At 44.9% G+C, this 24819-nt stretch overlaps 1 protein-coding gene across 1 annotated transcript in view; it reads right to left on the reverse strand.

The window, feature by feature from the left end:
* Nucleotides 1-24819, reverse strand: part of MOV10L1 (Mov10 like RNA helicase 1) — a 317167-nt gene that overhangs the window by 151157 nt on the left and 141191 nt on the right. The window lies entirely within an intron of this gene.

Here is a 24819-nt window from a genome sequence, read left to right on the forward strand (position 1 = left end):
AACAAAAAAAAAACCTGCTCCCAATGGTGAAGAAGATGGCCGAATATGCCCCTTCTCCAAAGACTCCTTAATATAGCTCCGCATGGCGGCATGTTATGGCACAGACAGGTTGAAAAGTCGGCCCTTAGGGAACTTACAACCTGGAATCAAGTCAATAGCACAATCACAGTCCCTATGTGGAGGAAGGGAACTGGATTTGGGCTCATCGAATACATCCTGGAAATCTGACAAAAACTCAGGAATTTCAGAAGAGGGGGAAGAGGAAATTGACATCAAAGGAACGTGACCATGAACCCCGTGACAACCCCAACTAGTCACAGACATAGATTTCCAATCTAACACCGGATTATGTAGCTGCAACCATGGAAAACCCAGCACAATATCATCATGCAAATTATGCAACACCAGAAAACGACAATCTTCCTGATGGGCTGGCGCCATGCGCATGGTCAGCTGTGTCCAAAACTGAGGTTTATTTATAGCCAACGGTGTAGCATCAATCCCCCTTAACCCCTTACCAGCATCGGACGTACTATACCGTCCGATGCCGGCTCCCCTGCTTTGATGCAGGGCTCCGCGGTGAGCCCGCACCAAAGCCGGGACATGTCCGCTGTTTTGAACAGCTGACATGTGCCCGTAATAGGCGCGGGCAGAATCGCGATCTGCCCGCACCTATTAACTAGTTAAATGCCGCTGTCAAACGCAGACAGCGGCATTTAACTACCGCTTCCGGCCGGGCGGCCGGAAATGACATCATCGCCGACCCCCGTCACATGATCGGGGGTCGGCGATGCGTCTGGATGGTAACCATAGAGGTCCTTGAGACCTCTATGGTTACTGATTGCCCGTCGCTGTGAGCGCCACCCTGTGGTCGGCGCTCACAGCACACGTGCAATTCTGCTACATAGCAGCGATCAGCAGATCGCTGCTATGTAGCAGAGCCGATCGGGTTGTGCCTGCTTCTAGCCTCTCATGGAGGCTATTGAAGCATGGGCAGAAAAAGAAAGTCGAGCGGGCACCACCTAAATATTTCTCACCATATATGCCCGGTGCTACCAATGCGCTTATAAATACAGTACTATAAAGAAAGAAGAAAAGAGAAGCGCAAAGAGGTGCACACTGAGCCAATGTAATCAATATAAACAAATCTTTATTGAGACCAAAACTTCAGTGCTAAACTTTAAAAACATACATTAAAAACAGCATAAAACATATGCCTATACACACTACTTTCAATGTCCTCTGTATGGGGACATGATAGAAACCAGACCCCCTAGGAAAAATAATCCTGTGGCGTAGCTCCGTGAGTTGCAAAATAGTATAAAGTCAGAGCAATGCAGATAAGTGTCCTGTGGTGCCGTCCTGACGTGGTTTAATAATGTCCAAAATAGATATCCGGCTCTTGTTATATATAATAATACTATGATATCCCAAGGTTTAGATGACTAATTAAGAACATGCAGATATCCATTTAATATGTCCACTAAGTACTAAACAATGAGCCCTTCATATATTGTGGGCATGGAAATGCACATAAACAATATTATGATACATTTAGAAAAAAAAAAAAAAAAAACAGAAATGGAACCACAGGCATCACCCACTGCATGTGAAGATAAATAAGTAATATACTCACTAGGAGACAGGGTCTGGAGGCTTTTTTTTTTTTTTTTTTTTTCTAAATGTATCATAATATTGTTTATGTGCATTTCCATGCCCACAATATATGAAGGGCTCATTGTTTAGTACTTAGTGGACATATTAAATGGATATCTGCATGTTCTTAATTAGTCATCTAAACCTTGGGATATCATAGTATTATTATATATAACAAGAGCCGGATATCTATTTTGGACATTATTAAACCACGTCAGGACGGCACCACAGGACACTTATCTGCATTGCTCTGACTTTATACTATTTTGCAACTCACGGAGCTACGCCACAGGATTATTTTTCCTAGGGGGTCTGGTTTCTATCATGTCCCCATACAGAGGACATTGAAAGTAGTGTGTATAGGCATATGTTTTATGCTGTTTTTAATGTATGTTTTTAAAGTTTAGCACTGAAGTTTTGGTCTCAATAAAGATTTGTTTATATTGATTACATTGGCTCAGTGTGCACCTCTTTGCGCTTCTCTTTTCTTCTTTCTTTATAGGGCTATTGAAGCATGGCAAAAGTTAAAAAAAAAAAAGTTTAAAAAAAATGTGAAAAAAATAAAAAAAACATAAAAGTTTAAATCACCCCCCTTTCGCCCCAATCAAAATAAATCAATAAAAAAAATATCAAATCTACGCATATTTGGTATCGCCGCGCTCAGAATCGCCCGATCTATCAAATAAAAAAAAGTATTAACCTGATCGCTAAACAGCGTAGCGGGAAAAAAACTCGAAACGCCAGGGCTCCGGTGGTGAGCCCACCTCAAAGCCGCGACATGTCAGCTGTTTTCAACAGCTGACATGTGCGCACAATGGGCGAGAGCGAAATCGTGATCCGTCCACTAACTAGTTAAATGCCGCTGTCAAAGTCTGACAGTGGCATTTAACAAGAGCCCCTGCCGGCGGAAAGCGCTCGCACCGCTGACCCCCGTCACATGATTGGGAGTCAGCGATGCATTGCCATAACAACCTGCGATCTCCTTGAGACCTCTATGGTTGTTGATGGCCGATTGCTTTGAGTAATGCTGCATTTCTGCTACATAGAGGTGATCAGTGCTTCACCTCTATGTAGCAGAGGCGATCGAGTAGTGCATGCTTCTAGCTTTTTTGGCTATTGAAGCATGCCAACAAAAAAAAAAAAGTGTTTAAAAATATAAAAAAAATATATAAAAGTTTAAATCACCCCCTTTCGCCCCAATCAAAATAATAAAAAAAAAAAATCAAACCTACACATATTTGGTATCACTGCGTTCAGAATCGCCCAATCTATCAATACAAAAAAAAAAGGATTAACCTGATCGCTATACGACGTAGCGAGAAAAAAAAATGAAAACGTGCCACAACATTGCATTGAAATGCAATAACGGCGATTAAAAAAAAAATCCGGATTACTTACCGGTAATGCTCTTTTAATGAGTCCATGACAGCACCCACTGGAGAGAGAGGGATCCACCCCAAGGAACAGGAAACCTACAGAAAGAATTTCAGAGCACCCGGAGGACCGCCAGTATTAGGCCAAATATTTATCATTTATGTCTAAACTTATTTACTCTATAAAGGAAGTAATTCAATAGGTATATACCATACTAATCATTAGGGATCGAGATGCAAACTTCTGTACTTGTCTGTTCTGTCTCGTATCCAAAAGATCTATCTGTGGATGGCCCCATAGCAATGCTATCTTGTAGAAAATGCGATGATTTAGGCACCATTCTCCCTGTTGTAGAGTGTATCGACTAAAGGTACCATCACATTTAGCGACGCTGCAGCGATATAGACAACGATGCCCATCGCTGCAGCGTCGCTGTTTAGGTCGCTAGGAGACGTCAAACACCGGCAACCCAGAACGATGCTTATCGTTCTCGCTGGTTGTTCACATTGCAGGCATCGTTGCTTTTGCTGCCAAACATGACGAATCACGCCGACCTGACGACCAAATAAAGTTCCGGACTTTCAGCAACGACCAGCGATGTCACAGCAGGATCCTGATCGCTGCTGCGTGTCAAACACAACGAGATCGCTATCCAGGACGCTGCAACATCACGGATCGCTGTCGTTCTCGTTGGTAAGTTGCTTAATGTGACGGTACCTTTAGGAAGTCCGCCTGTTGATTGTTCTCTCCCTTGATGTGAAGGACAAAGCGAGATAGCAGATGTTTTTCGGCCAAGTCCAAGATCTTTTCTGTGCTAGACATTACAGCGTCTGATCGAGTACCCCCTTGTTTGTTTAGGTATGCCACTGTCGTAGTATTGTCTGAAAAAACTATAACGCGTTTTCCTCGAAGCTGCGGAAGAAATTGACGTAATGCATGGTTTACTGCATTTAGTTCTTTTAGGTTAGATGAATGTCGGATTTCCTCTTTATCCCATATCCCCTGGCAGAAACTATTTCCCATATGTGCGCCCCATCCGTGGAGACTAGCATCAGTAGTTAAAGTATGGGATGGTGTTATTACCCAAGGGACCCCCCCCGCCGAATGTTTACTATTTAATCACCATATTAAAGAAGCCAGGACTTCCTGAGACAAGGTTATCTTTGTTTCAAGGTGGCCAAGAAGTTGTCTCTCCTCCCGAAGAATTTGATGTTGCAGTGTCCGGGTATGGTATTGTGACCATTGGACAGCTGGGGTATAGGAAGAAATGGATCCTAACAAGGACATTGCTTCCCTTAGAGACATTCGAGGTTTATTAAATCGTAGGAGTTACCTTATTTCTTATTAGCGATATTTTTACCTGAGGGAGTAGACACCATTGTTTTGTAGAATCTAGATGAAACCCTAAAAACGTCTGAAGGGAAAGTGGGATAAGTCTGGATTTTTTGAAGTTGATGATCCAGCCCAGATCCTGTAAAGATGAGACAGTGTAAGCTAAACGTTTAGCACACTGAACAGTCAAATTTCCGACAACTAAAAAGTCATCCAAGTAAGAGATAATTAAGGTGTCTTTTTGATCAAGGTAGGCCATCACCTCTAACATCACTTTGGTGAAGATCCCTGGTGCCGTAGAGAGGCCAAAGGGTATGGCCGTGTACTGGAAATGATGGATTCGCCCCTCGAGTGTTACTGCGACCCTGAAGTATCTTTGGTATCTGCTATGGATAGGGAGATGGTAATATGCATCTTTTAGATCAATGCCCCCTATCATACAGGTTGGAAAAAGGAGCTTAATGGTGGATCTAATGGATTCCATTTTAAATTTATGATTTTGTATAAATGTATTAAGCTTTTTTAGATTTATAATTGTTCTAAATGAACCATCGGGCTTAGGGATTAGAAATAATGGAGAGTAGAAACCGCTACCTTCTTGTCCTTTTGGAAGTTTAATTAAGACTTTTATCTACTAGGCTTTGAATCTCAATTTCTAGGGCATTTTATTGTATTGGTGAGCTGAGGTTTGTTATAATAAATGAGTCGTGCGGAATTTGGAGGAATTCTATCTTAATTCCTTCTTTGATAATATTCAAAATCCACGAACTATTGTGGGAATAATTTTAGTCTACAGCCTACTGGAGTGACCGGTATTTTAATATTTATTATTTCTGCGGAAGGTGGGTCCCTTACACATAGTACCCCTCTGCTTTTCTTCTTTTGTGGCCCACCGCGTTGGTCTTTCACTCTGTCTCCTTTTCCCGAACGGTCTCCTTCTGAAAGTCCTCCTATAGAAAGGAATTGATGGGTCAGGGAATGCCTTTTTCCTTTCTTTTGCCTTTTTGAGGATATCATCAAGGGCTTTCCCAAAGAGAAAACTCACCCTCACATGGGATAGCGCAGATCTTCGTTTTTGACTGTGTGTCTCCTTTCCAACTCTTCATCCATAAAGGCTGCTGCCCCTCTAATTAATGGTATAGCATCCCGCAATTTTTGTCTAGAGATCCTTTGTTCAATTTGTTGGTCTAGGTGATCAATCCAGATGAGCATGGATCTAGCGGTGCATGTACTGGCAATTGCCGGCTTAAATATACCTGTAGAAGCTTCCCATGATCTCTTCAATGATGACTCTGCTTTCCGGTCAAGAGGATCAGAAAGTAGACCTGCATCCTCAACCGGTAAAGTGGATTATTTTGAAGTGGAGGCGACCGCTGCGTCCACTTTAGGGATCTTAGTCCAGGGTATTAGTTCATCATCGCTAAACTCCTTTTCCTCTCCGCTAACCCCGCAAACATTATATCTTGCGTAGTTTGATCATCTTTTGTTTCCTCACAACCTATTGTGTTTCTATTTGATTTTACCAAATTATCTACTCCTTCAAGGGGAAAACATGATCGACCTTCAATATCTGATGGTGATGATGATGAAGATGATGATGTGTGTGAGGAGTCTAAGTCGACTATTTGATCATTATCGGACTCAGAGCTGGAAGCTACATTTTCTTTGCTACTCTTTTAAGGGGTGTGCTAGCTTGGGTAATGGCTTGCAATTCTTCTCTAATTATGGCCCGTATATCCGTAACTGACTGATGAACTTTGCATGTTTCAGCAATGCATTGCTTACAGAGCTTTTTGGGGTAGGAATCTGGGAGAGACTGATTGCATAAGGCATACTGTTTGTTTGGTCTTTTGCTTCTTTTTGGCCTGGGGAGGGGAATATGGCAAAAGATAGTGTCAGCTTAATAGGTAGAGAGTTAACACTCGCCCAGTGAAGTCTTTCGGTACCGGATCAGGTGGCCGAAGTACAGTCCTGGATCTAGAGTCCGCTGTATCACATTTACGGCTGACCTCTGAGGACCTCCTGCTGGCGTGATCTCTATCTGGTGAGTCCCCTGCTGGGTCCACCGTTTTGCCTGGGGATGACATGTTGCATCGCCGCCTGCCCGCAACAATTCCCCCTTTTATAGGCTATTCCTAAGATCAGGCTAACTTTTTTTTTTTTTATCGCGGTATACTGCGCATGCACCTACAGCGCTTTCCCCCACCGCTGATTGTATGCTCTGGAAGTTCTATGATTACTTCCGGGGCAGGAAAACCTTGCGCTGTTCTGCGGCCGCGCTTTCTACTTCGGCCGGCGTGATGTAAACGCCGCTCTTACCCAGCGTCTCTGTTGCTGGAGCCTGTGTGCTGGGCGGCGGACGCCCGGACCTCACCCCCATATCGGTCGGCGTCCCGGAAGAACAAGGCACTGCACTTCTTCCCCACCGCCTGCAGAGCTCTTCAGTGAGTGAGCAGCCCTCCCCGGACCTGGTCCTCACTGTATCCATCAGACGAGGGGGGAGCCATCTAACGGAAACACCCCCAACACTGCATCTGGACCGCAACCCCTGCCGTTCCTTGAGAAACCGCACAGGCGGATGCCCTGGCCCAGGTATGCCTTCTGTGAGATGTTCCTAGGGGAACCTCAGGACTAGGAAACCTCAACTGAGGAGAGGCGGACCACCCCCTCTTATTCTTTGTGTAGGTTTCCTGTTCCTTGGGGCGGATCCCTCGCTCTCCAGTGGGTGCTGTCGTGGCGAAGGGTAAAAACGTATCTGCACAAAAGTGGTATCGTTAAAAACATCAGCTCGGCATGCAAAAAATAAGCCCTCACTCAACCCCAGATCACGAAAAATGGAGACGCTATGGGTATAGGAAAATTGCGCACATTTTTTTTTTTTTATTTATTTTTTTTTTAGCAAAGTTTGGATTTTTTTTCATTACTTAGATAAAAAATAACCTAGACATGTATGGTGTCTATGAACTCGTAATGACTTGGAGAATCATTATGGCGGGTCAGTTTTAGCGTTTAGTGAACCTAGCAAAAAAGCCAAACAAAAAACTAGTGTGGGATTGCACTTTTTTGCATCGCACTTGGAATTTTTTTCCCCTTTTCTGTTACATGACATGGTAAAACCAATGGTATCGTTCAAAAGTAGAACTCGTCCCGCAAAAAAATAAGCCTTCACATGGCCATATTGACAGCAAAATAAAAAAAGTTATGGTTCTGAGGAAAAGGGGAGCGAGAAACAAAAATGAAAAAACGAAAAAAGCTCCGGGGGTTAAAAAAATGCAAATGTTTATTTATTAAATTGCAAAGCAATGTAGGCAATCACATCTAATACACGAAAGACAAGATACTTAATAAAAAGACTCAGGTACTAGGGGTAGGGGGACAACACATACATGTGTGGGCATGGGGAGTAGGTCATCAGAAAAAAAAATTGGTGAAAAAAAAAATATGTATCTATGTATTTAGCTATTTGTAATTATAGTGCTACCGGATACAAATGATTAGTACTACACAAAAGAGATGGTCAAACAGTTAGTTTAAAGAATACACTCCTACAGCCTGTATTGTAACAAGAAGCGTTATGATTATAAACAATGCCAAAGATATGACCATATCGATCACTTTTACCATAGTTACCCATGTGACACCTGACCCGCAGCCCCAATGCACGTAATCAAATATTTTTAACTATACACGTAACTAATTTTGTATTATTATTATTACGTCACTCACTAGACATGTCCTCTTTCAAGTTTTTAAAAAGTACAATAGTTAAATCATCAAGCTATAAAATAAAACAATATGAACTAGTCTTAAATAATTAATAGCAAGTCTTTACACTGAGCTTTTATAATTATGTTGTCCCTTCTACCGGATGAAATGTAATCTTGTCCACAATCTCTTACTAACAGTGACAGTTTCCTTGTGTCAGAGCATATACGGCTGTTCTTGGATCACCTGAGTTAGCCCCTTCACGACATGCGCCGTACATGTACTGTGAATGTCGTGTCTCTCCCTTTAACGTGGGCTCCGGCCTCGAGATCACATCAAAACAGCTGACATGTGCCAGGAATGAATAGCTGACATGTGCCCCTAACAGCGGCGCGTGGAATCAATATCCACCCGCAGCTGTTAACCTATTAAATGCCCCTGAAAATCTCTGACAGCAGCATTTAATGCGATCTAGCCGGAAGCACATCACTAATCCCGCTCATCATCGCCTGTGTCACATGACTGAAGCCCTGCTCTATGTAGCACAAGCGATCTGATGATCGCAGCTTCTTGTCTGCCATGGAGACTATTGAAGCCAGAGTAAAAGTGAAAAAAAAAAAAAAGTTTTTAAAAATCAGAAAAAAAGAATTTAAATCACCCCCCATACCCCCAATTTAAAATAAAACAAAAAAAAACCCCACATATTTGGTATTGCCGCATTCAGAATCGCCCTATCAAGCTATACAAAGAATTAATCTGATTGGTAAGCGGTGTAGTAAAAAAAAAAAAAAGTAAAAAATGGCAGAATTAAGGGGTTTTTTTTGGTTGGTCGCCGCAACATTGCAATAACTGGCATTCAAAAGATCATATCTACACCAAAATGGTGTCAATAAAAACCTCACGCAAAAAAATAAGCCCTCACCCAGCCCCAGATCATGAAAAATGGAGACGCTACATATCTCAGAATATGGCACAATTTATTTATTTTTTTAAACAAACTTTGGATTTTATTTCACCACAAATAAAAAAGAACCTAGAGTTGTTTGGTATCTACAGTCTCGTAATGACCTGGAGAATCATACTGGAAGGTCAGTTTTAGCATTTAGTGAACATGGTAAAAAAAAAAAAAAAAAAAAACATTGTGAAAATACTATTTTTTTGGCAATTTCACAGCACTTGGATTTTTTTTTTCCTGTTTTCCAGTACGCTATATGGTAAAACCAATGTCGTCGTTTCAAAGTACAACTCGTCCCATAAAAAATAAGCCCTCACATTGCGATATTGATGGAAAAATAAAAAAGGTATGGCTCTGGGAAACAGAGGAGAAATAAACAAACGCAAAAATGAAAATGGGCTGTGGTGTGAAGGGGTTAATATCTGAATTTTGTTTACTTTTAAAATGTTTGGTTTTCTTGTATACACAAAGGACAGTCATGGACCAGAAGGTGCCAAAAAGTCACTTCTATTTCTTCATTGTCATAATCTTTGGAGAGTACATTAGCCAGCCACCAGCGCCAATCATATTCAGAGGTCACATCACCAGCCATGTATTACCAATCTTGAGCCACCTTCAATGTTGTTGCTGAATAAAACTAAATCTTTATCTTTATTTCTGCTTCACTACATGGAATGAAAGCGTGGTATTCCCGAGTGCCTTTGATGGGTTCTTCTTCCAGAAACAGATTTTTTAACAAACTCTCCTCTCCTTAAGGCCGGTTTCACACGTCCAGATAATTCCAGTACCGGAAAAAAAAAAAATCGGTTCCGGAATTATCCGTGTCCGTGTGCCCCTACGTTTCTTTGGCACATCAGTGTGGCACACGTGTGCCGCCTGTGTGCCCACTGGGTACCACACGCACCGTGCTGGGTACCACACATACCAGCATCTGGTGCTGAAGCCATGATTCACATCTTCCCTGCAGCATCGTTTGCTGCAGAGAAGATATGAATAATAGTGTTTAAAATACACCCCCTGTGCGCCCCCCACTGTTCTGAAAATACTCACCAAGCTCCCTCGCCGGCGCTGCTTCCTGTTCTGGCCGCATCTTCTCCTGTATGCGGTCACGTGGGGCCGCCGATTACATTAACCCCTTCCCGACCTTTGACGCATACGCTGCGTCATGAAAGTCGGTGCCATTCCGACCCATGACGCAGCATATGCGTCATGGAAAGATCGCGTCCCTGCAGATCGGGTGAAAGGGTTAACTCCCATTTCGCCCGATCTGCAGGGACAGGGGGAGTGGTAGTTTAGCCCAGGGGGGGTGGCTTCACCCCCCCGTGGCTACGATCGCTCTGATTGGCTGCTGAAAGTGAAACTGCCAATCAGAGCGATTTGTAATATTTCACCTAAAAAAATGGTGAAATATTACAATCCAGCCATGGCCGATGCTGCAATATCATCGGCCATGGCTGGAAACACTAGTGTGCCCCCACCCCACCGATCGCCCGCTCAGCCCCCCGATCTGTGGTCCGCTCCCCTCCGTCCTGTGCTCCGCTCCCCCGTCCGCTCCCCCGTGCTCCAATGACACCCCCGTGCTCCAATCAAACCCCCCCGCACTCCGATCCCACCCCCCCCGCACAGCGATCCCCCCCGCACAGCGATCCCCCCGCGTGCTCCGATCCACCCGCCCGCACAGCGATCCCCCACTCCATGCTCCAATCCACCCCACCCCCGTGTTCCGATCCACCCCCCCCCCCCATGCTCCGATCAACCCCCCGTGCCCTGATCTCCCCCCCCCTTATACTTACCTGGCCTCCCGGGGTCCGTCCATCTTCTTTCCTGGGCGCCGCCATCTTCCAAAATGGCAATCTGCAGTGCGCCCGCCGAATCTGCCGGCCGGCAGATTCGTTCCAGAGTGAATTTTGATCACTGAGATATAACCTATCTCAGTGATCAAAATAAAAAAAAAGTAAATGACCCCCCCCCCCTTTGTCACCCCCATAGGTAGGGACAAATAAAAAAAATAAATATATTTTTTTTCCACTAAGGTTGGGGTAAGAACTAGGGTTAGGGTTAGGGGTAAGGGTAGGGTTAGGGGTAAGGGTAGGGTTAGGGGTAAGGGTAGGGTTAGGGGTAGGGTTAGGGGTAGGGTTAGGGTTCGGGATGTGCACACGTATTCTGGTCCTATGCGGATTTTTCCGCAGAGGATTTGATAAATCCGCAGTGCTAAACCGCTGTGGATTTACCGCGGTTTTTCTGTGCATTTCACTGCGGTTTTACAACTGCGATTTTCTATTGGAGCAGTTGTAAAACGGCTGCGGAATCCGCAGAAAGAAGTGACATGCTGCGGAATGTAAACCGCTGCGTTTCCGTGCAGTTTTTCCGCAGCATGTGTACAGCGATTTTTGTTTCCCATAGGTTTACATTGAACTGTAAGCTCATGGGAAACTGCTGCGGATACCTTTAGAATTAGGCTATGTGCACACGGTGCGGATTTGGCCGCTGCGGATTCGCAGCAGTGTTCCATCAGGTTTACAGTACCATGTAAACATATGGAAAGCCAAATCCGCTGTGCCCATGGTGCGGAAAATACCGCGCGGGAACGCTGCGTTGTATTTTCCGCAGCATGTCAATTCTTTGTGCGGATTCCGCAGCGTTTTACACCTGTTCCTCAATAGGAATCCGCAGGTGAAATCCACACAAAAAACACTGGCAATCCGCGGTAAAACGCAGTGCCTTTTACCCGCGGATTTTTCAAAAATGGTGCTGAAAAATCTCATACGAATCCGCAACGTTGGCACATAGCCTTAGGGTTAGGGTTGGGTTGGAATTAGGATTGTGGTTAGGGTTAGGGGTGTGTTGGGGTTACGGGTGTGTTGGGGTTAGGGTTGTGATTAGGGTTACGGCTACAGTTGGGATAAGGTTTAGGGGTGTGTTGGAGTTAGAATTGAGGGGTTTCCACTGTTTAGGCACATCAGGGGGTCTCCAAACGCAACATGGCGCCACCATTGATTCCAGCCAATCTATTATCAAAAAGTCAAATGGTGCTCCCTCACTTCCGAGCCCCGACGTGTGCCCAAACAGTGGTTTACCCCCACATATGGGGTACCAGCATACTCAGGACAAACTGCGCAACAATTACTGAGGTCCAATTTCTCCTGTTACCCTTGAGAAAATAAAAAATTGCTTGCTAAAACATCATTTTTGAGGAAAGAAAAATGATTTTGTATTTTCACAGCTCTGCGTTGTAAACGTCTGTGAAGCACTTTGGGGTTCAAAGTGCTCACCACATATCTAGATAAGTTCCTTGGGGGGTCTAATTTCTAAAATGGGGTCACTTGTGGGGGGTTTCTACTGTTTAGGCACACCAGGGGCTCTGCAAACGCAATGTGACGCCCGCAGACCATTCCATCAAAGTCTGCATTTCAAAAGTCACTACTTCCCTTCTGAGCCCCGACGTGTGCCCAAACAGTGGTTTACCCCCACACATGGGGTATCAGCGTACTCAGGAGAAACTGGACAACAACTTTTGGGGTCAAATTTCTCCTGTTACCCTTGGGAAAATAAAAAATTGCGGGCTAAAAGATCATTTTTGAGAAAAGAATTTTTTTTTTTTTTTTATGGCTCTGCGTTATAAACTTCTGTGAAGCACTTGAGGGTTCAAAGTGCTCACCACACATCTAGATTAGTTCCTTTGGGGGTCTAGTTTCCAAAATGGGGTCATTTGTGGGGGATCTCCAATGTTTAGGCACACAAGGGCTCTCCAAACGCGACATGGTGTCCGCTAATGATTGGAGCTAATTTTCCATTTAAAAAGCCAAATGGCGTGCCTTCCCTTCTGAGCCCTGCCGTGCGCCCAAACAGTGGTTTACCCCCACATATGGGGTATCTGCGTACTCAGGACAAACTGGACAACAACATTTGTGGTCCAATTTCTCCTATTACCATTGGCAAAATAGGAAATTCCAGGCTAAAAAATCATTTTTGAGAAAAGAAAAATTATTTTTTATTTTCATGGCCCTGCATTATAAACTTCTGTGAAGCACCTGGGGGTTTAAAGTGCTCACCACACATCTAGATTAGTTCCTTGGGGGGTCTAGTTTCCAAAATGGGGTCACTTGTGGGGGAGCTCCATTGCATAGGCACACAGGGGCTCTCCAAATGCGACATGGTGTCCACTAACAATTGGAGCTAATTCTCCATTCAAAAAGTCAAAAGGCGCGCCTTCCCTTCCGAGCCATGCCGTGTGCCCAAACAGTGGTTTACCCCCACATATGAGGTATCAGCGTACTCGGGAGAAATTGCTCAACAAATTTTAGGATCCATTTTATCCTATTGCCCATGTGAAAATGAAAAAATTGAGGCGAAAAGAAATTTTTGGTGAAAAAAAAGGACTTTTTCATTTTTACGGATCAATTTGTGAAGCACGTGAGGGTTTAATGTGCTCACTAGGCATCTAGATAAGTTCCTTGGGGGGTCCAGTTTCCAAAATGGGGTCACTTGTGGGGGAGCTCCAATGTTTAGGCACACAGGGTCTCTCCAAACGCGACATGGTGTCCGCTAACGATGGAGATCATTTTTCATTCAAAAAGTCAAATGGCGCTCCTTCCCTTCCAAGCCCTGCGCCCAAACAGTGGTTTACCTCCACATATGAGGTATCAGCGTACTCAGGACAAATTGGACAACAACTTTCGTGGTTCAGTTTCTCCTTTTACCATTGGGAAAATACAAAAATTGTTGCTGAAAAATCATTTTTGTGACTAAAAAGTTAAATGTTCATTTTTTCCTTCCATGTTGCTTCTGCTGCTGTGAAGCACCTGAAGGGTTAATAAACTTCTGGAATGTGGTTTTGTGCACCTTGAGGAGTGCAGTTTTTAGAATGGTGTCACTTTTGGGTATTTTCAGCCATATAGACCCCTCAAACTGACTTCAAATGTGAGGTGGTCCCTAAAAAAAAATGGTTTTGTAAATTTCGTTGTAAAAATGAGAAATCGCTGGTCAAATTTTAACCCTTATAACTTCCTAGCAAAAAAAAATGTTGTTTCCAAAATTGTGCTGATGTAAAGTAGACGTGTGGGAAATGTTATTTATTAGCTATTTTGTGTCACATACCTCTCTGGTTTAACAGAATAAAAATTCAAAATGTGAAAATTGCGAAATTGTGAAAATTTCCGTTTTTATCACAAATAAACAGAATTTATTGACTTAAATTTACCACTAACATGAAGCCCAATATGTCACGAAAAAACAATCTCAGAACCGCTAGGATCCATTGAAGCGTTCCTGAGTTATTACCTCATAAAGGGACACTGGTCAGAATTGCAAAAAACGGCAAGGTCTTTAAGGTCAAAATAGGCTGGGTCATGAAGGGGTTAATGAATATGCGGCTCCACCCCTATGGGTGGCCACATAGATCTTTATTTTAAACACTATTATTCATATCTTCTCTGCAGCAAATGCTGCTGCAGGGAAGATATGAATGGCGGCTTCAGCACCAGTGGGGGGACAGCGCTTAATGTAGCGCTGTCTCCTGCACGGCACACGGACTGCACACGGACAACGTCCGTGTGCGGTACGTGTTTTACACGGACCCATTGACTTTAATACGTGCGTGTAATACGTGCGCTCCCACGAACACTGACATGTCTCCGTGTTTGGCACACGGAGACACGGTCCGCAAAAAATCAATGACATCTGCACAGATGCATTGATTTTTATGTGTCTACGTGTGTCAGTGTCTCCGGTACGTGAGGAAACTGTCACCTCACGTACCGGAGACACTGACGTGTGAAACCAGCCTAAGGCCAAGTGCACACGTTGCAGAATTGCAGCGGAAATTTCCACGGCAATTCTGCAACACCTGCCACGTGTATATCACATGCGGAATTGGCATGCGTATTCCCGCTAAACACTAGCGCTGTGCAAGCAATCTGTAGCATCGCTTGGAAAACTGATTGACAGGTTGGTCACACTTGTCAAACATAGTATTTGACAAGTGTGACCAACTTTTTACTATTGATGCTGCCTATGCTGCATCAATAGTAAAAAGATGTAATGTTAAAAATAATTTTAAAAAAATTAAAAAAAAGGTTATTCTCACCTTCCGACAGCCCCGATCTCCTCAGTGGTGCAAGCGGCGGCTTCCGTTCCCAGGGATGCTGTGTGTGAAGGACATGGGATGTGAAGGTGAGTATATCACTATTTTTTATTTTAATTCTTTATTTTTTTTTTTTTTTTTTAAACAGTGATATGGTGCCCAGTCTGTGGAGGAGAGTCTCCTCTCCTCCACCCTGGGTACCATCCGCACATGATCCACTTACTTCCCGCATGGTGGGCATAGCCCCATGCGGGAAGTAAGTGGATTAATGCATTCCTATGTGTGCAGAATCCCCGCGATTCAGCAAATTAATGAACATGCTGCGTTTTTTTTCCAGAATGCGTTTCTGCTCAGGAAAAAAAACGCAGCATGTGCATACAAAATGCGGATTCTTTTAATAGGATGCTTAATGTGAGCGTTTTTTTCGCGGTTTTATTGCATTTTTATAGCGAAAAAAAAACAGGAAAAATCCGGAACGCGTGCACATAGCCTAATAGTCCTGGTTTGTACACTACATGAACTGGATGCTAGGAATATTTTTCTCACTCCTCTGCAGGCTAGCTCGAGCAGCAAGACGTTTCACGGTGCCGCCTAAGGCCTCTTTCACACTTCCATCTGCTGTGGAGTGTAGTAATGCGTTGTTGTGACGTATCGACGGACGTCGTGAAAATAGGGAAAACCGTGCGCAATGCATCCAGTATTTGACGGATGCGTTGTTCGTGTTGTTGCCTGAATTTTGAGAGAGAGAGAGGGAGAGAGACACACACTTTTTCCCGGACTTGAAAATCCTTCCGGGCATGGAAAAACAGGATACGTAGCTGGATTTCTGTTTTTCACAGTCAGCGACGCATCCTGCGTCCATAGGCTTCATTTATAGCCAGTGACGGACAGCGCAGGACCCGTCGCTGACCGATATTCCGACGTGCAGAAAAAACACGTTCCTCTGAACATTTTCTCCGCCCAACGGACCATTTTTGGCCGACGGATCCAGTGCACAACGGATGAAACAGATGGCCAGCCAACACAATCCGTCGCTAATACAAGTCTATGAGAAAAAAACAGGATCCTGCAGAAAAATTAGCAGGATCCTGTTTTCTCAAAACTTGATGGATTGTGACGGGAGATGAAAGACGGAAGTGTGAAAGAGGCCTTAGGCTACTTTCACACTTGCGCTTTTTTTAATCCGTCACAATCCGTTGTGCATTTTCCCATAGACTTGTATTAGTGATGGATTGTGACGGATGGCCATCCGTTGTGCACTGGATCCGTCGGAAAATAGCGGTCCATCGTTGGAAGAAAACGTTCATAGGAAAATCGGTCAGCGACGCATCCTGCGCTGTCTGTCGATGGATATAATGTAAGTCTATGGACGCAGGATTCTCTCTCTCTCTCGTCGCCGGACATTTATTTCCCGGAATTTCTGTACGACGCATCAGTCATTACACTGGATCCGTCGCACACGATTTTCCCTATTTTCATGACGTCCGTCGATACGTCATTTTGCTGCACCACGACAGACAGCAGAAAACGCAAGTGTGAAAGTAGCCTTAGTCATCACATACACCTTTGCCATGAGCTATGGCAAAAAAGTGCCATTCAGCTTCCACTCCAAAACCTTTATTTTGATGGCAGACATTTTTAACATTTTTACCATTTTTAAAAACTGTGCAGAAGAGCCATCCGAGAAGTAGCAGACCTTGCTCAAACTTGGTAGAATGTTAATTTTTATCACCAAAATCAATTTTTTTGAACAAATACAGCTACTGAATCATGAAGTAAGCACTCAGATATCATAACTACACTTCTGTATTTTATTTCTGACTGTAAGCAGAGCAGGCTTATAACCATTCAGCTAAGCATACAACAGACCAGATGTTGCACTTATTACACAGGCGCTGGTGGAGACATTTCACAAGGGAGACACAGCAGGGACCAGCCCTTGAAACTAGGTTTACTGATGACGCGTCATTTCAGGGTGGCAAACAAACTGAAAACATGATTCTGTGCATGAGCCCCAAGGCTGAATTCACAGCGTAAGAGAAATCGTCCTAGTTCCATCCGTGTGCATGTTTTCTACATCCATGTTACACAGAGGCGTAGCTAGAGCTTTTGCCGCCCGGGGCTGTTCCCGAGTTTGGCGCCCCCCTCTCCCGGCTCAATACACACAAAGGTTACCAAAAATGGTTTTCCTGTTTTGTAGAACTTAAACTGGGCCTAATGGTGTCACCTCCACATGCCAAACCTGTGACTTAATACCACCACATCATGACCAGGCCACATAGTGACCGAATAATACTACATACAAGGGACAAATACCACAACACCATTTCCAGACCACATATTACCACCACATTGTGACTGAATACTACAATACTGATCAGTAATAAAAAAAACAAAACACAATACTATCACCATAAGTACCAGTATTCACAGGAGATCTGTACTTAGTATGCAGTGTCTGTGTAGAGGTAATACAGTGATCACTGGTGACATTATACACAGGACCTCTATATAGTATACAGTGTATAGTGTCAGTGTATAGGCAACACTGAATCACCAGTGACGTCTCTAGGTGAAGTCCTTCATCTTTCATCCAGCACAGACCGCCATCATTCCTTCCAGCCAGGACTCGTTTCTGCAGGAAATAACACAGTTATCTCGAGCTCCGCTTGCAGAACACATTACTTAATTTTTCACAACTTCTACATCACATCACATGAAGGAAAAAAGGTGATATAGTGTCACTCTGCACAGTAACAGGCCTGCCCCCCATTTAAAACAGTATACTCAAAAAATAAAATAAATACATCACTGCAGTAATAATATCCCTTAATTAGCCCCTATGGTAATACTATTCCCCACCCTGGCTCCGTTTATCTCATTCCTGGCTCCAGCCATATGTTCTCCCATCCTGCACTCATGAGTATCCATTCTATCCCATATGATCTCCCCATCCTGCCCCACCAGCCTCCATCGTATCCGTCCTGCCCCATGATCCAATCCTGCCCCGTGTCTCCAATCATGCCCCGTATCTACATTCTGCCCATGCCTCCAGTCCTGCCCCCAGTGTGTCCAGCAATCTGCCCCAGTGTGTCCAGCATATTACCCCCATGTTGTCCAGCATATTACCCCCATGTTGTCCAGCAATCTGCCCCAGTGTGTCCAGCATATTACCCCCAGTGTGTCCAGCAATCTGCCCCAGTATGTCCAGCACTGCCCCCAGTGTGTCCAGCAATCTGCCCCAGTGTCCAGCATTGCCCCAGGTTGTCCAGCAGTCTGCCCCAGTGTGTCCAGCATATTACCCCCAGTGTGTCCAGCATATTACCCCCAGTGTCCAGCATTGCCCCAGTGTGTCCAGCATATTACCCCCAGTGTGTCCAGCAATCTGCCCCAGTGTCCAGCATTGCCACAGTGTGTCCAGAAGTCTGCCCCAGGGTCTCCAGCATTGCCTCAATGTGTCCAGAAATCTGCCCCAGGGTCTCCAGTATTGCCCCAGTGTGTCCAGCAATCTGCCCCATGGTCTCCTGTATTGCCCCAGTGTGTCCAGCATTCTGCCCCATGGTCTCCAGTATTGCCCCAGTGTGTCCAGCATTCTGCCCCATGGTCTCCAGTATTGCCCCAGTGTGTCCAGCAATCTGCCCCATGGTCTCCAGTATTGCACCAGTGTGTCCAGCAATCTGCCCCATGGTCTCCAGTATTGCCCCGGTGTGTCCAGCAATCTGCCCCATGGTCTCCAGTATTGCCCCAGTATGTCCAGAAGTCTGCCCCAGGGTCTCCAGCATTGCCTCAATGTGTCCTGAAATCTGCCCCATGGTCTCCAGTATTCAGTGTGTCCAGCAATCTGCCCCATAGTCTCCTGTATTGCCCCAGTGTGTCCAGCATTCTGCCCCATGGTCTCCAGTATTGCCCCAGTGTGTCCAGCATTCTGCCCCATGGTCTCCAGTATTGCCCCAGTGTGTCCAGCAATCTGCCCCATGGTCTCCAGTATTGCCCCAGTGTGTCCAGCATTGCCCCCAGACAGAGTCAGACATAAAAAAAAAAAAAAAGTAAAATCCTCACCTCTCCCGTTCCTAGCGCAGGCACGGTGCAGTCAGCGTCTCTCCGGCTCTGCGACGCTCAGGACAGAGAGGCTGAGCGGCGCGCACAGTAGTGACGTCATCGCGCCCTCTGCTCTGAGACGTCGCAGAGTCAGAGGACGCTGCAGCTGCCGCAGGAACCAGGAGAGGTGAGTATTAGAGCGGGGGGCGGGGGCCCGAGGGTGGGGGGGGGGGCCTGGTCGTGGCGGCGGACGGCGCCGCCTGAAGATTTAAAGGGGCGTCTTTTTTTGTTTTTTTTCCTTCTTTCTCCTCCTGCAGCGCCGGCCGCCCCCCGCATTGTGCCGCCCGGGGCGGACCGCCCCCCCCGCACCCCCCTTCCTACGCCACTGATGTTACATTCTGTGTGCAATCTGTTGTCATACATTTGCATTAAAAATTATACACAGAATGTAAAAATAAAAGTTTAATCTATGAAAAGCACATGGCAAAAATTGCATTCTAAAGCCAAATTCATCAATTTGCATGTGTATTTTATTTATTTTTTTTTAGGTTAAGTTCACATGATACGTTTTTGACACTACGTATCTTATTTCTGTGTTCTTGCACAGAGTAAAGTGACCTGTGGTGCAATATTCAAACCTGCAACATGTGAATAACTCTAATTGGTACGCTGAGTTTTATGTGCCCCAAAGAACTGCATTAGGCTACTTTCACACTAGCGTCGGTACGGGGCCGTCGCCATGCGCCAGTTTTACAATGCATCCGCTGCCCCATTGTACTGTCCGGGGAGGAGGGGGCGGCGTTTCGGTCGCGCATGCGCGGTCCAAAATGGCGGACTCGACACACAAAAAAAGTTACATGTAACTTTTTTTGTGCCGAGGGTCTGCTAAAACACGACGCACAACGGATGCGACGTGTGGCCATACTTCGCAATGCGTCGCTCATGCAAGTCTATGGAGAAAATACGTAAGCTACTTACCGGTAGCGGTGTTTTTCAGGAGCCCATGACAGCACCACGAGAGAGGAGATCCACCCTTCAGGGACAGGAAACCTACAGACATAAAAAGGGCGGCACCTCTCTCCCGCATCAGTTGGTTTGAAGAGCATGAGAGGACCTCCTTGATTAGTAGCATATACACAATTTTAAACATAGTACAATTCACCCAGTGGAAAAACTTAGGCCTTAAATGGAAAAAAGTGTGATGACCCATACAAGAGAAAGAATAATAATAATAATCTTTAGTTATATAGCGCCAACATATTCCGCAGCGCTTTACAGTTTAACAGCTTCGAACACAACGTCATAAGTAACAATGTTAACAATACAATAATTAAAGCAACACAAGACGACCCTGCTCGTGAGAGCTTACAATCTACAATGAGGTGGGGAAATACAAAGTACAGGTGTGTATTTACAATGATGTATTTACAATGATGGTCCAGCCATCTTCAGGGAGTGGGGGATAGATGGAAGTAGTGAATGGGCTACACACAAACAAAATAACTGATTAGGGAACATGATAGGCCGCTCTGAACAAATGTGTTTTGAGGGAGCGCCTAACACTATGCAAATTGTGGATGGTCCTAATTTCTTGGGGTAGAGCATTCCAGAGGATTGGCGCAGCACGGCAGAAGTCTTGTAGTCGGGAGTGGGAGGTACGGATTAGTGCAGAGGTTAGTCGAAAGTCATTTGCAGAGCGAAGAGGTCGGTTAGGCCGATAGACGGAAATGAGGGAGGAGATGTAAGGGGGTGCTGCACTGTGAAGAGCTTTGTGGGTGAGAACAAGTACTTTGAATTGTATCCTGTAATGAATGGGCACCTAGTGTAATGATTGGCGAAGCGCGGATGCATCTGAGTAATGAATAGCTAGATAGACGACCCCGGCTGCTGCATTAAGGATTGACTGGAGGGGAAAGTAGAGTGAGGGGGAGGCCAATTAATAGAGCATTGCAGTAGTCCAGGCGGGAGTGGATCAGGGCGACAGTGAGGGTTTTTGTTGTTTCTATGGTGAGAAAAGGGCGGATTCTAGAGACGTTCTTTAAGTGTAAGCGGCATGAGTGGGCAAGAGATTGTATATGGGATGTGAAGGAGAGATCGGAGTCAAACATAACACCCAGACAGCGCGCCTGCTGCCGGGGTGTTATTATGGTTCCACCCACGGAGAGGGAAACGTCAGGTTTAGGGAGGTTAGTAGATGGTGGGAGCAGAAGAAGTTCAGTTTTGGAGAGGTTGAGTTTCAGATAGAGAGCGGACATGATGTCAGAGACTGCGGACAGACAGTCAGTGGCGTTCTGTAGTACAGCAGGAGTAAGGCCAGGGGTATATAGTTGTGTGTCGTCGGCATAAAGATGGTACCGAAAGCCAAATCTGCTGATGGTTTGTCCAATTGGGGCTATGTAGAGGGAGAAGAGAAGGGGGCCAAGGACTGAGCCCTGAGGTACCCCGACAGTGAGAGGAAAAGAAGATGAAGTGGAGCCAGAGAACAGAACACTGAAGGAACGGTCAGAAAGATAGGAGGAGAACCAGGAGAGAGCAGTGTCCTTAATGCCAAGTGACTGGAGCCTATAGAGTAAGAGAGGGTGGTCAACAGTGTCGAAAGCTGCAGAAAGATCGAGAAGAATGAGCAGAGAGTGGTCGCCGTTACATTTTGCTGTCAGAAAAGGGTAGGGAATATAAGGGTGCTGTCCTGGGCTCCTGAAAAACACCACTACCGGTAAGTAGCTTACGTATTTATTCAGTCGCCATGACAGCACCACAAGAGACTTTCAGAGAAGTAAAAGAGACTAGGGAGGAACAACTGCTTCAAGCACCCTTCTCCCAAACGTGAGATCGGAGAAGCAACCCAAATCTAGTCTATAGTGCTTCAAGAAAGGTAGATAGGGAAGACCATGTGGCCGCCTTACAAATGTCTTCAATCGATACCTCTGATCTCTCTGCCCAGGAAGCAGCCATGGCTCGAGTGGAGTGAGCTTTTATACCTTCCCTGATCTGTACACCACCTGCTCAATAAGTTAAAGAAATTGCCTTTCTGATCCATCTAGCTAATGTGTTTTTGGACACTCTAAGCCCCTTTCTAACTCCTTGGAAGTATACAAATAGGGAATTATCTTTTTTCCAAGCGCAAGTAGCCGAAATATATCTAAGAAGACATCTTCTTACATCTAGAGAATGGAATTTTCGCTCTTTATCATTAGTGGGGATAGAACAGAATTAAATTTTGAAGCTACTTTTGGAAGGTAAAGAGGATCAGGTTTCAGAATAACTTTATCTTCTCTAATCTGCATGTATGGAGGCTGTCTAGATAGGGCTTGCAGATTGCTAACCCTTCTTGCGGATGTGAGCGCAACTAAAAGGGCCATTTTAAAAGATAGGATTTTAATTGAGATAGTATCAATAGGTTCAAATGGCACTTCCATCAGAGCCGAGAGCACAAAATTTAGGTCCAATGGAACCAATTTCTGCTTAAATAACTGGCCAGGACCTAGTTGCAGCCTTAAAGAACCTAGATATCCAGTGATTGCTGGCTAACTTACTGTTGTACAGCGCCCCCAGAGCCGACACTTGAACTCTGAGAGTGCTTGTGGCTAACCCCATTTCCCCATCCCTTCTGTAAAAATTCCAAAATTTTATTAATACAGACTTTTTGGCCAATATGTGCCCATGAGACCTCCAAGAATTTCCTCTAAATTCTGACATAAATGTTTGTCGTAGACACCTTTCTACTCTTTAGTAATGTATTTACTAGGTCTCGAGAAAACCCCTTCGCCTTTAGTAATGACCTCTCAAATTCCACGCCGCTAGATGTAAATTGGCGACTTGTGGATGGAGAATTGGGCCCCGGGAGAGGAGATCTGGTATTTCTGGGAGAATCCAAGGCTGGGAAACAGACATCTTTCTCAGCCACGGAAACCATGACCTTCTGAGCCAGAATGGGGCTACCATGATTACCCGGGCCTTGTCCTCCCGTATCTTCCTCAGAACTATCGGAATTAAGTTTAGAGGGGGAAAGGTGTAAGCGAGATTGAAATGCCACGAAATTAGGAGAGCGTCCACTGCATGTGGGTTTTCCCTGGGGTTTAAGGAGCAGAACTGATATAGCTTTCTGTTTTCCTTGCTTGCGAAAAAGGTCTATGTCTGGGCACCCCCATAATTGTACAAACTGGTTGAAGATGTTCTGATTTAATGTCCAATCTCCCTGTCAGAGTTTGTTGCGGCTTAGATAGTCGGCCACGACATTGAGGTTTCCTCTTATGTGAAGAGCCGTAAGAGATAGTAGATGCTTTTCGGCCATCTGAAAAATACGATCCGCAACATCCATTAACGAACCTGACCGAGTACCTCCTTGATGGTTAATGTAGGCTAAGGTTACCTGGTTGTCTGAAAAAAATCTGACATGTCTACCCTGCAGGGGTATAAGGAAACTATTTAAAGCGCGTTCTATCGCTAATAATTCTTTTAAGTTTTACGATGAATTCTGCTCAGATTGAGACCACAGTCCCTGGACCCAATTATTTTTCATATGCGCTCTCCATCCCCTGGGACTAGCATCTGTAGTCACTATTCAGGACACATCATTTGTCCAGGGAACACCTCTGCGTAAAATTGGTATATGTGTCCACCAATGTAAAGATTGTATAGATTTGGTGGATAGTGAAAAAATGCTGTCAAGATGTCCCATCAAATGACGGGTATTACGTAATACGTCCCACTGTAGTGCCCTGGTGTGATATTTGAGCCCAGAGAACCGCCGGGATACATGATGTGAGGGATCCTAACAGTGACATTGCTCTTCTTATGGAGACTGATGGATTTTTAATCACTTTAATTACTAGTTGTTGGATCCTATTCATTTTCCCATCTGGAAGGCTACATTCCTGCCCGCTAAAATCTATGACAAGACCCAAAAACTCCTGCACTTTAGAGAGTTGCAAACGAGATTTTTTAAGATTGATGATCCAACCCAATTTCTGCAATACTGAAGTCACCTTCCCTAATTGGTCAGTGCAGTGTGATTTCGAATGTACCACAATTAATAAGTCATCTAAGTAGGGAATTATTAAGATGCCCTGTTCATGAAGGTGCGCCATGACTTCTACCATTATTTTAGTGAATACACGGGGTGCTCGGTATTGGAAGTGCTCTATTGTGCCATTAATTGAAACTGACACTCTAAGGCTACGTTCACACTAGCGTTCCGCTATTGTGCGTCGCGCTAGCGTCGGGCGACGCAGCGGCGACGCACGCATCATGCGCCCCTATGTTTAACATGGGGGACGCATGCGTTTTTGCTTGTTGCGTTTTACGACACGTGCGTCTTTTTTGACGCTAGCGTCGGACCAAGAAAACGCAACAAGTTGCATTTTTCTTGCGTCCGATTTTCGTCAAAAAACGATGCACGCGTCGAAAAACGCAGCGTTTTTGCGTGCGTTTGCACGCGTTTTTCGGTGCGTTGTGCGTCGCCGACGCAGCGGCGCACAACGCTAGTGTGAACATAGCGTCTGCGTGTATCGGGATGTGATAATAGGCGTCTTTCAAATCTAAGACAACCATGAAGCAATTGTTAAACATAAGCATTATTGCCGTCTTTACAGACTCCATCTTGAAGGAAGGAACCAGCAGAAATTTATTTAGGCCTTTTAAATTAATGATGGTACGGAAGGACCCATCGGGCTTTTTA

The sequence above is a fragment of the Ranitomeya imitator genome, chromosome 4 (assembly GCF_032444005.1).
Source record: "Ranitomeya imitator isolate aRanImi1 chromosome 4, aRanImi1.pri, whole genome shotgun sequence".
NCBI classification, from domain to species: domain Eukaryota; kingdom Metazoa; phylum Chordata; class Amphibia; order Anura; family Dendrobatidae; genus Ranitomeya; species Ranitomeya imitator.